General features: G+C 35.9%; 1 long non-coding RNA gene across 1 annotated transcript in view; it reads left to right on the top strand.

Moving 5' to 3' along the window:
• Window positions 1–635: 635 nt before the first annotated feature.
• The window catches only part of LOC110743771, a 32,289-nt gene continuing 25,147 nt past the window's right edge, over window positions 636–7,777 (top strand). The window contains exon 1 of the long non-coding RNA XR_002523333.2: window positions 636–1,785. This is a non-coding gene — a long non-coding RNA (uncharacterized LOC110743771). The remainder of the gene's footprint in view (window positions 1,786–7,777) is intronic.

Genomic DNA, 7,777 nt, shown 5'->3' with positions numbered 1-7,777 from the left:
CTGTGTAGCTGCTGTGTTTAAATTAATGGCACTACAGTGAAAATATTTGTTTATAGAGACCATTTCTAATGAATGAACTATGACAGTTTGACTGTACTTCCAAATGGGTAAACAGAATTATCATAATTAGATCCAGAAATTTCATTGGTGCATACACAAATATTAATTACTGAATTACTATACATGCTTGCTTCAATTCTACTCTTATATATCTATAAAACCAAGAAAAAGAAAAACATGCCAATATGAAACCCTGTACACTGATGTTCATAGCAGCATTATTCATAATACTTCAAAGTATAAACTCAAATATCTATCAACTGATGAGTAGAAAACTAAAATGTAACATATCAACACAGTGGAATATTATTCAGCAATATGAAGAAATAAAATACTGACATATTCTGTAGCTTGGATAAAACTTGAAAACATGATGTGAAAGAAGCCAGTAAGAAAACATATATAATTCCATTGATATTGTAATGCTAAGAAAACTCAACTCTGTACATCCAGAAAGATTAGTGAACGCCTAGGCTTACCAAGTAGGACAAGGGGATGACAGTAACTATTAATGGGTGCAGAATTTCTTTTTAGGGTAATGAAGATATTTTAAAATTAGATTTCATTTATGATTTATAATTCCATAAATATACTAAAACCCATGGAAGTATACACTTTAAAAGGGTGAATTTTATGGTATATGAATTATATCTCAATAAAACTGCATATAAAAATGTATAAAACAAATGCAAACTGAGATAAAATGACCTTACCCTTTGGGGTACATATGAAAAATATATATCTACCTATGTTAGTTACCTTCTTTGGGCCAACAACTTTGGCAACACCATCTCATTTAAGACATTTAAGACATTATCCTTGTCATTTTGTAGATAAGAAAATGTTATGTGAAAGATTACCTCACATAGAGTTTCACGTCTAGCAAGTGCTAGATCCCAGGTCTCTGTTTTGTGAAGCTTATATACCTTCCATCCTTCACTTTGTGGTTCAGCGAAAATATGCTTTATTATAATCAAGTGCTAACTTGTTATACTTCGTGTCTGTTTTTGCACTAGACAGGGTAATATGGAGTTACTAACTATCCCAATTGTAGCTTTGATTATTGGCAAAAACAAGTTGAGAAAAATGTCAATTTTCTCTTCTCACAGCACTTCTTTAATTGGTGATTTCAAAGCTGGCCAATCTGTGACATTCTTATTTGGTATACTAAATGGAGTTTGGTACTGTATGGACAAATGCTTCTTATCTGTAGGCTAAAATTTGAATCCAGAATAAGGAAGATGATTATTTGGTGGTGGTGGGGGGTGGATTTTCATTGGTATAAGGATAGGAGATTTTTCTTAAATTTGAGTCAATAATGTAGGTCTTCACTGCCACAATCTTAGTTTTCAAGTATATATGTTTGTTTTGGAGTTGGTGTTGTTATGTTAAAGTTGACTTGTCTTTGAGAAAATTATATGTTTATCTGTGTGGAGTTTGTTGATCTTTTACAATAATAAAAGGATAGACTATGGAATTAAGAGGCAAATTATCTTAATACATTGATGATGATTTTTTTTTTTTTTGTATAGAACATTTTAGGAACAAAGTACTTATTCTTCCTGGATCTCATTTTCCAGAATGAAGCACTGCATTAGCGAGTCCTGAAGATCCTTTCCAGCTCTTTGATTATTTGACATTCTGACTGGCACAAAGAGGCACACCTGCAATCCTACTGAGCGTTCCATGGATCATTAATGATTTTTCATAGTGAAGGAAGCAGAGGTAATGTAGACTCTGAAAGCTGATACTTCTCACTGTAGATGTACACTCTTGTGTTACAGTGTTTTTGTATGTGAGAATTTCCACCTACCAACCCTTGAAGGTCTCTGAGCACAAGGGATTGACTGAGTGCACTTTAAGTTAAAATACCTCGTGCAAACCCAGCATGGTGTACCTGCAGTGAGGAGACTGTTATGGATGCTCATTTCATATCTTTTGCAGCTTATGCTCTGCATATGCTGTTTAAGCCTTGCCTCTCTTTTTCCTTAAGTTTTGAAATGCTTTTTATTGTGTAGAAAAGTTAAATTTCTTTAAAATGTTAATTAAAAGTAAAAATGTTTTGAGAGTAAAATGTGGCTTATATGTATTTTTTTCTATTTAAAATACATAATGCATCTAATTTTTTTTTTTTTTAATTCTGTGAGCTTGGAGAGTCTATTGTAAGAAGACTCATTGCCAGCATATTCCAGTCTACTTCAGTGCTCTGACTTCAGCCACCTCTCAATAGCTAGTTTAGATAACTTTTTGAGCATTTGTACTATGCTGTTTAATATAAGAACAAGCAGTAGTGAATACATCATTTTCCTTCAACTTTTATTTTACGTTCTGGGGTACATGTACAGGATGTGCAGATTTGTTATATAGGTAAACGTGTGCTATGGTGATTTACTGCACAGATCATCCCATCACCCAGGTATTAAGCCCAGCATCCATTTTATTCTTCCCGATAGTCTCCCTCCCACCCCACAGGTGTCCAGTGTATGTTTTTTCCCCCTACGTGTTCATGTGTTCTCATCAGTCAGCTCCCACTTATAAGTGAGAACATGTGGTGTTGGTTGTCTGTTCCTGCATTTATTTGCTGAGGATAGCAGCTTCCAGCTCCATCCATGTCCATGCAAAGGACATAATCTCATTCCTTTTGATGACTGCATAGTATTTCATGGTGTATATGTACCACATTTTCTTTATCCAGTCTATCATTGACGGGCATTTGGGTTGATTCCATAACTTTGCTATTGTAAATAGTACTGCAGTAAACATACATGTGCATGCATCTTTTTAACAGAATGATTTATATTCCTTTGGATATATACTCAGCAATAGGATTGCTGGGTCAAATGGTATTTCTGTCTCCAGGTCTTTGAGGAATTATCACACTGTCTTCCACAATAGTTGAACTAATTTACATTTTCACCAACAGTGTAAAAGCATTCCTTTTTCTCTGCATTCTCACCAGCATCTGTTTCTTGACTTTCTAATAATTGCCATTCTGACTGGCATGAGATGGTATCTCATTGGAGTTTCGATTTGCATTTGTCTAATGATCAGTGATGTTGAGCTTTATAAAATATGTTTGTTGGCTGCATGTATGTTGTATTTTGAGAAGTGTCTGTTCATGTCTTTTGCCTACTATTTTAATGGAGTTGTTTGTTTTTTTCTTGTAAGTTTGTTTAAGTTTCTCATAGATTCTGGATATTAGACCTTTTGTCAGATGGATAGATTGAAAAAATTTTCTCCCATTCTGTAGGTTGACTGTTCACTCTGGTGATTATTTCCTTGCTGTGCAGAAGGTCTTTAGTTTAATTAGATCCCATTTGTCAATTTTCACTTTTGTTGCAATTGCTTTTGGCATTTTCATCATGAAATCTTTGCCCATACCTGTGTCCTGAATGATATTGCCTAGATTGTCTTCTAGAGTTTTTATAGTTTTGGGCTTTACATTTAAGTCTTTAATCGATCTTGAGTTAATTTTTATAAATGGTGTTTAAGGAAGGGTTCCAGTTTTAATTCTTGCTAATTCTTCCAGAACCATTTATTAATGGAATCCTGTCCCCATTGCTTGTATTTGTCAGATTTGTCAAAGATCAGGTAGCTATAGATATGTGGTCTTATTTCTGGGTTCTCTATTCTGTTCCGTTAGTCTATGTGTCTGTTCTTATACTAGTACCATGCTGTTTTGGCTACTGTAGCCTTGTTGTATAGTTTGAAGTTGAGTAGCATGATGCCTCCAGCTTTGTTCTTTTTGCTTAGGATTACCTTGGTTATTCAGCCTTTTTTCTTTTGGTTCCATGTGTATTTTAAAGTATTTTTTTCTAATTCTGTGAAGAACGTCAGTGGTAGTTTAATGGAATAGCATTGAATCTATAAATTACTTTGGGCAGTATGGCCATGTTCACAACATTGATTCTGCCTATTCATGAGCATGGAATGTTTCTCCATTTGTTTGTATCCTCTTTGATTTCTCTGAGCAGTGGTTTGTAGTTCTCCTTGAAGAGGTCATTCAACTCTCTTGTTAGTTGTATTCCTAGATATTTTATTCTTCTTTTAGCAATTGTGAATGGGAGTTCATTTATGATTTGTCTCTCTGATGGCCTGTTGGTGGTGTATAAGAATGCTAGTGATTTCTACACAATGATTTTATATTCTGAGACTTTGCTGATGTTGCTTATCAGCTTAAAAAACTTTTAGTCTGAGACTATGGGGTTTTCTAGATATAGGTTCATGTCATCTGCAAAGATAATTTGACTTCCATTCTTCTTATTTGAATACCCGTTATTTCTTTCTCTTGCCCAATTACCCTGGCCAGGACTTCTAATATTATGTTGAATAAGAGCAGTGAGACAGAGCATCCTTGTTTTGTGCCAGTTTCCAGGGGAATACTTCCAGCTTTGCCCTTTCAATATGATATTGGCTGTGGGTTTGTCATATATGGCTCTTATTATTTTGAGGTATGTTCCTTCAATACCTAGTTTATTGAGAGTTTTTAATATGAAGGGATGTTGAATTTTAACAAAGACCTTTTTTTGCATCTATTGAGATGATCAAGTATTTTTTGTCTTTAGTTCTGTTTATGTGGTGGATCGTATTTATTGATTTGTGTATGTTGAAACAGTCTTTTTTTTGGGGGGGGGTTGACTGTAAAAAGATATTTTAATTTTTGTAGGTACAGAGTAGGTGTATATACTTACAGGGTACATAAGATGTTTTGAGATGAGCATGCAATATCTAATAATCACATCATGTAACATAGGATATCCACCCCCTCAAGCATTTATCATTTGTGTTACAAACAATCCAACTATACTCTTAGTTATTTTTAAATGTACAATTAATTTATTATTGATTATAGTCACCCTCCCATGCTATCAAATACTAGGTCTTATTCATTCTTTCAAACAATTTTCTTGTTCCCACTAACCATCCCCACTTCCCACCCACCCTTTTACCACCCTTCCCAGCCTCTGCTAACCATCCTTTTTCTCTCTGTCTCTATGAGTTCTATTGTTTTGATTTTTAGATCACACTAGTAAGTGAGAATATGTAATGTTTGTCTTTCTGTGCCTGGCTTATTTCATTTAGCATAATGATCTCAAGTTTCATCCATGTTGTTGTGAATGACAAGACTTTGTTCTTTCTTACGGCTGCATAGTACTCCATTTTGTGTAAGTACCACATTTTCTTTTTTTTTTTTTTTAATTTATTTATTATTATTATACTTTAAGTTGTAGGGTACATGTGCATAACGTGCAGGTTTGTTACATATGTATACTTGTGCCATGTTGGTCTGCTGCACCCATCAACTCGTCATTTACATCAGGTATAACTCCCAGTGCAATCCCTCCCCCCTCCCCCCTCCCCATGATAGGCCCCGGTGTGTGATGTTCCCCTTCCCGACTCCAAGTGATCTCATTGTTCAGTTCCCACCTATGAGTGAGAACATGCGGTGTTTGGTTTTCTGTTCTTGTGATAGTTTGCTAAGAATGATGGTTTCCAGCTGCATCCATGTCCCTACAAAGGACGCAAACTCATCCTTTTTTATGGCTGCATAGTATTCCATGGTGTATATGTGCCACATTTTCTTAATCCAATCTGTCACTGATGGACATTTGGGTTGATTCCAAGTCTTTGCTATTGTGAATAGTGCCGCAATAAACATACGTGTGCATGTGTCTTTATAGCAGCATAATTTATAATCCTTTGGGTATATACCCAGTAATAGGATGGCTGGGTCATATGGTACATCTAGTTCTAGATCCTTGAGGAATCGCCATACTGTTTTCCATAATGGTTGAACTAGTTTACAATCCCACCAACAGTGTAAAAGTGTTCCTATTTCTCCACATCCTCTCCAGCACCTGTTGTTTCCTGACTTTTTAATGATCGCCATTCTAACTGGTGTGAGATGGTATCTCATTGTGGTTTTGATTTGCATTTCTCTGATGGCCAGTGATGATGAGCATTTTTTCATGTGTCTGTTGGCTGTATGAATGTCTTCTTTTGAGAAATGTCTGTTCATATCCTTTGCCCACTTTTTGATTGGGTTGTTTGTTTTTTTCTTGTAAATTTGTTTGAGTTCTTTGTAGGTTCTGGATATTAGCCCTTTGTCAGATGAGTAGATTGCAAAAATTTTCTCCCATTCTGTAGGTTTCCTGTTCACTCTGATGGTAGTTTCCTTTGCTCTGCAGAAGCTCTTTAGTTTAATTAGATCCCATTTGTCAATTTTGGCTTTTGCTGCCGTTGCTTTTGGTGTTTTAGACATGAAGTCTTTGCCCATGCCTATGTCCTGAATGGTACTACCTAGGTTTTCCTCTAGGATTTTTATGGTATTAGGTCTAACATTTAAGTCTCTAATCCATCTTGAATTAATTTTCGTATAAGGAGTAAGGAAAGGATCCAGTTTCAGCTTTCTACTTATGGCTAGCCAATTTTCCCAGCACCATTTATTAAATAGGGAATCCTTTCCCCATTTCTTGTTTTTCTCAGGTTTGTCAAAGATCAGATGGCTGTAGATGTGTGGTATTATTTCTGAGGACTCTGTTCTGTTCCATTGGTCTATATCTCTGTTTTGGTACCAGTACCATGCTGTTTTGGTTACTGTAGCCTTGTAGTATAGTTTGAAGTCAGGTAGCGTGATGCCTCCAGCTTTGTTCTTTTGACTTAGGATTGTCTTGGAGATGCGGGCTCTTTTTTGGTTCCATATGAACTTTAAAGCAGTTTTTTCCAATTCTGTGAAGAAACTCATTGGTAGCTTGATGGGGATGGCATTGAATCTATAAATTACCTTGGGCAGTATGGCCATTTTCACGATATTAATTCTTCCTATCCATGAGCATGGTATGTTCTTCCATTTGTTTGTGTCCTCTTTTATTTCACTGAGCAGTGGTTTGTAGTTCTCCTTGAAGAGGTCCTTTACATCCCTTGTAAGTTGGATTCCTAGGTATTTGATTCTCTTTGAAGCAATTGTGAATGGAAGTTCATTCCTGATTTGGCTCTCTGTTTGTCTGTTACTGGTGTATAAGAATGCTTGTGATTTTTGCACATTAATTTTGTATCCTGAGACTTTGCTGCAGTTGCTTATCAGCTTAAGGAGATTTTGGGCTGAGACAATGGGGTTTTCTAAATATACAATCATGTCATCTGCAAAGAGGGACAATTTGATTTCTTCTTTTCCTAACTGAATACCCTTGATTTCTTTCTCTTGCCTAATTGCCCTAGCCAGAACTTCCAACACCATTTTGAATAGGAGTGGTGAGAGAGGGTATCCCTGTCTTGTGCCAGTTTTCAAAGGGAATTTTTCCAGTTTTTGCCCATTCAGTATGATATCGGCTGTGGGTTTGTCATAAATAGCTCTTATTATTTTGAGGTACGTTCCAGCAATACCGAATTTATTGAGTGTTTTTAGCATGAAGGGCTGTTGAATTTTGTCAAAAGCCTTTTCTGCATCTATTGAGATAATCATGTGGTTCTTGTCTTTGGTTCTGTTTATATGCTGGATTATGTTTATTGATTTGCGAATGTTGAACCAGCCTTGCATCCCAGGGATGAAGCTCACTTGATCATGGTGGATAAGCTTTTTGATGTGTTGTTGAATCCGGTTTGCCAGTATTTTATTGAGGATTTTTGCATCGATGTTCATCAGGGATATTGGTCTAAAATTCTCTTTTTTTGTTGTGTCTCTGCCAGGCTTTGGTATCAGGATGATGTTGGCCTCGTA

This window comes from Papio anubis, chromosome 7 (genome assembly GCF_008728515.1).
Source record: "Papio anubis isolate 15944 chromosome 7, Panubis1.0, whole genome shotgun sequence".
Taxonomy (NCBI): Eukaryota; Metazoa; Chordata; class Mammalia; order Primates; family Cercopithecidae; genus Papio; species Papio anubis.
Note: the sequence above shows the minus strand (reverse complement) of the source record. Positions and strands in the feature narration are given on the sequence as shown.